Raw genomic sequence first — 5,287 nt, forward strand, 5'->3', positions numbered from 1 at the left:
CCTCTCCTCACTGCCTTTGCTGGGAAATCCTGACTCCTGATTCCCCAACTGGTACCTGCTCAGATCCTTCAGTGTCACCCTGGGCTCCCCCACCATCAGCACGCAAAGCAGCTCCCTCCTCTCTGCCTCACCAGCTTTTCCCTCTGTCCTCAGCTCTCTGAGCAATCCTTCCTGATCCCTGGGCTGACTCCCACCCTGAGCCTCCCCTATTTCCACTCACTGGATTGGCTGTCACCACGCGGTTTTCAGTTTCCTTGGGGTCCCAGGGTCCAGCCCGGCCTTGGGGCTGGTGGCATCCTGTAGAGCTGTAGTGAGGCTGAGGCTCAGGGCAGGTCGGGGGGTGTGGGGTGTGGGGACAGATCCTGAAGGACAAGCATCCAGGCCTCAGGCCTGCCTAGCGCTCAGACAGGCTCCTGGAGGACTAGCCCAGGGGAGCTCCTGGGAGCGGCCACATTCACCGTCTTCCTCGGAACCCATTTCGGAGACACCCTTGGAGAATCTCTGCCCCGGGAGATCCCAGAGCCCCTGTCCTGCAGCCCCTGAGAGGCCCAGAGAGGGGCAGGGGCTTGCCTGTAGCCACTCAGCTTCTTTAATCCCCCTTGCCACCGCAGGGCCCAAAGACTCACCCCGCCATGCTGATCGCACGGCCAGTCCAGCCTGGAAATGCAGCACAGGGGAAGGCTGGCAACGGTCCCTGCCTGGACGCCAGCAGGAGCCCCCCTCCCAGCCCGCAGACCTGGCAGCGGGGACAGGGCTGAATGGGAGGCATTGTGAGGTGAGGGAGGGGCAGGCATGGCGGGAGCAGCGGCTGAAGTTGCAGGGCCTCTTGCTCAGAATCCTGGCCCAGGCCTGAGACCCGAGTCCCTGGACCGGCCAAGCAGGGAGGGGCCTCAAGGGGCTGGCCAGTGGGTCCCAGAGCTAGGCTTCCTCCGGCTGTGTCCCTGGGCAGGGCTGCACCTCACCGAGCCTCAGTTTCCTACTCTGTGAAAAGACAGAGTATTAGTAACTAGCTCATAGGGTTGCTCTGGGGGTTAAGGTAGGCACTTGGCACATCGTAGGTGCTCAAGAACAGTTAACTCTGCCCTGTTTGTGCTTATAATACATTTACGTACATTGTTTAACGCTGTACCTAAATTATTCTGCAAATTTGTTTTTTTTCACTCAACATCAGGGAACTATCTAAGTTGATTCTTCTTAGTTATACTCATTCATTTTGACTTGTATAGTATTTCACTGTATAAGTGTATCAACTTATTCATTAATCTTGGACGTTTAGGTTGCCTCCAATTTTTTGTTATTACAGTGTTGCAAAGAATACCTAAATACTTATCTTCCTGGGGGTGTGCGTTTTTTTAAAAAATGAAATAGTTTGTCTAGACTATAGCAAATATTTAAAACCTTTATGTATGCTATGATTTTTCAGATCCTATGATATTTTAGATCTGTGTTTCTGGTGGAAATGCAGCTTTCATTACTGTCTTTTGGCTTTTAAAAAAAAAAAAAAAAAAACAAGAAATAGTGTCACACCACACACAGACTTTTTATTAACATTTATTTGGCTGCGCCGGGTCCTAGTTGCGGCATGTGGGATCTAGTTCCCTGACCAGGGATCAAACCCAGGCCCCCTGTATTGAGAACGCAGAGTCTTAACCACTGGACCACCAGGGAAGTCCTCACACACAGACTTCTGCATGTGCTTTATTTCACTCAGCAAATTCTATCAACAGTATTGCACAGTGTGCATCCTTTCTTTCCCCCCCCCCCATATTTGTTTATTTATTTGGCTGCTTCGGGTCTTAGTTGCAGCACACGGGATCTTCGTTGCAGCACGTGGTCTTCTGTCTAGTTGCGGCACGCGGGCTCCAGAGCGTGCATGCTCAGTAGTTGCGGCATGTGGGATCTTAGTTCCCTGACCAGGGATCAAACCCTGCGTCCCCGGCATTGGAAGGTGGATTCTTAACCACTGGACCACCAGGGAAGTCCCCAGTGTGTATCCTTTTATGTCTGGCTTTTTTTAATCAGTATTATTTCAGTGAGATTCACCTGTGGTGCATATTGTAAAAATTCATTCATTTTTATATAGCATTCCAGCATTCCCTTCTATAAATATTCCACAACAGCGGCATGGGACAGAGGCAGGAGCGCAATCTGCCCCAGACGCAGGTAATAAGGAGGTGTACTGTCTCATTCTCTCTCCTCCCTTTCTACCCAGAGGCAACTGCTTTCATGAAGTAGTATAATTTTACAATATAAGGCATTAAATGTTTTAAATGTATTAAACAGTGCATATTGTTTTGGAAACTTGTTTCTTTCACTCAGCAGTGTTTTTTGAAGATTTACTCAGTGGATACAGGTAGCTTCTGCATCCGGTTTATTCACTTTAACTGCTACATATGATCTCACTGCATGCATGTGCCATAATCTAACTATTCCACTTAGGGACACTTGGTTATTTCTTAATTTTCTGGTATCCGTCATCAGGCTGCCGTTGTACGTTTTACTCGTCTCCTTGTGCACACATACAAGTTTCTCTCAAGTAGATCCTTAGAAATGGAATTTGGGGTCATGGGCTACATGCATTTTCAGCTTTCTCAGTATCTGCCAAATTGCCGTCTAAAGTGGCTTTTATTAGTTTGACATCCCTCCAGCAATATGTAAGACGTGCCAGATTCACCTCTTTCCTGGTGTCACCTCTTTTAATCGTATTTGCCAGTCTGGTCTGAAGTGGTATTATCTGTGGTTGTATTTCACATTTCCTTATTTTCCAGTAAAGTTGAACATAATTTTTTTTAAAATTTATTTATTTTTGGCTGTGTTGGGTCTTCGTTGCTGTGCACGGGTTATCTCTAGTTGTGGTGAGCGGGGGCTACTCTTCGTTGCGGTGCGGTGCGCTTCTCTTCTCTTTGCGGTGGCTTGTCTTGTTGCGGAGCACGGGCTCTAGGCGCACAGGCTTCAGTAGTTGTGGCACATAGGCTCAGTAGCTGTGGCTTGCGGGCTCTAGAGCTCAGGCTCAGTAGTTGTGGCGCATGGGCTTAGCTGCTCTGCGGCATGTGGGATCTTCCCGGGCCAGGGCTCGAACCCGTGTCCCTTGTATTGGCAGGCAGATTCTTAACCATTGTGCCACCAGGGAAGCCCGAACATAATTTCCTTTTGCTCTTCAGGTCTCCTCTTCTGTGAACTGCCTGTTTATACCCTTTGCCCAATTTTCAACTGGATGTACATTCTCAACATGAATCCTTGTTATATATGTTGCAATGTCTTTCTATTCTCTCACCTTGTCTGTTAACTTTTATGGTATTTTTGGTCATTGTTTTTCACTTTTTATTTTGAAATAGGCAAATTTTCTTATGGCTTGTGCTTTTTGTGTCAAAAAATGCTCTCCTGTGTTTAATTTTCCTTTAAAAAATACGGCTCCTTAGGCAAATGGATTTGGATCACTTCGAATCTTGGGGCACGACAGTGGCCTAACTGTGCTTCCGCCCCGTCCTGTCCCCTGCCCTCCCCAGACTAACTCCTATCCTGAAAGCTGGGTTTGTCACACGCGTACACATGCCCAAACACATGTTCCGTTTACTGGCTTTTGAACTAAGGGCGTTAGATTTTCTTCGCTCGACGTCGCCACTGATCCATCCATGGCGTGCCCGGTGCATGCCGAGCCGCAGTGGATGCATTTTCACTGCTGTGTAACATTACGTTGTGCGGCTTTGCTCCTGATCCATTTTCCTGATGTGCTTGTGAGTCACTTCTAGGCTCCTGCCATTAAACAGTGCTGCTAGGAGTGCCTTCGGCCATGCTTCCTGGGGGTTTTCCAGTCTGAGCTTTTAGAATGGAATTGATAGTTTGTGAGCTCCTGGCCCATAGCTGAGCTCCTTTTAGTGGGAACAGCCTGGTGCTGAGCAGGCCCTTCGTATGTGGGGGTCACAGGCTGCCCAGGCAAAGGCATCTGTGATCTTGCAGACCCCAAATCACGGTGCTCAGGGACCTGGAGCCTGTGTAATCTTAGGGTTGGCGTTTGAGTCTGGGGGGAAATTCCCTTTCTCAGTAAGCAGCAAGTAGAGGCCCCCAGGCCCTTCCCTGCACCTGGAGCTGCTCTGAAGGGCTGAGCAGGGGCGGGGCACCCTCCTCAGTCCCTGGGTCCCAGGAGTCAGGCACTGCCGACCTGTTGCGAGGTTAAGTAAACGGGATCTGTGCTGCTCCTCTCAGTCTGATCTGAAGCTTGGACCCGCATTAGCTAGGAAGGAACAAGGGCCAGCCCTGGGTGGCCTGGAGGGAAGGAACACCCAGGCCAGAAAACCTTGGACAGACCCCTGTTCGGCTCCAAGCTGCAGTTTCTCCGTCTCTCAGATATAACCTGTGAAAAGTCCTGTTTGAACCTCAAGACTCAGCTCTCGCACCCCTAACTCTTGAAGGCTTCCCTGACCTCACTGCCCACAGTCCCCACTCTGGGCCACACATGGTCTCCTGCACCAGACTGGGAGCTCCCCAAGGGCTGCACCTGCAGCCCCAGAGCTCAAAACAGGGCCAGGCAAGGAGATGGGGGTGGAGTTGGCCGGACCTCCACCTGCCTTATCACCTGGGAGGAGGGGAGGGCAAGGGCCTGGGCATCGCTTCTGCCACCCGGCCTAGAAAGATGTTGCTTGAGTAGTCCGTGGCCAGTAAAGACACCCTGCCCCCTAAAAAACGTCAGAGGGACCTCTCTGTTCCTGTGCCTGCTGTCTAGGAGGAGCAGTAAGAAAGTGCTGGGCTATCCTCACACCGCTGTGGCAGCCGGAGGGGAGGTGCCCTCCACTCTGGGCCCCGTGGCGGCTTCCCAGGCAGGCCCAAGGGCCCCTGCCTGTGCAGCCAGCAGGGCCTGTGGCAAACTCTGGACACCGTCCAGCTCAGCCAGGCCCACCAATGGAGCAATAAAGGGGCCAGCGGAGCGGCAGGTAGCCCAGAGGTCGGGTAAAGGGTGAAGTAGGGCCAGGCAGGTGAGACAGGCCCCAACTCAGATCCTCCCCTGCCCGGAGCAGGAGTCCCGCCACCCTCCCCGACCCCTATGAGTCGCTACCCCTCCTGGGTACCACCCGCCCAGCTGTCCGAGGGGAGCCGGCATGCCCACAACAGAGGAAGCATCCAGGTCTGCCCCAGGTCACGACACAGGGCTGGCCCGGCAGCTCTTCTGCAAGATGGACTGCCCCCTACTACAGACCAAGGTGGGGTCACAGTGGCCATGCTGAGGTGGGACCCCGGGCACCAAGGCCTTGGGAACAGCCCACTTTAGGTGAAAAGCTTCTCAAGTCTCCGC

Source organism: Eschrichtius robustus, chromosome 13, assembly GCF_028021215.1.
Source record: "Eschrichtius robustus isolate mEscRob2 chromosome 13, mEscRob2.pri, whole genome shotgun sequence".
Lineage (NCBI taxonomy): Eukaryota > Metazoa > Chordata > Mammalia > Artiodactyla > Eschrichtiidae > Eschrichtius > Eschrichtius robustus.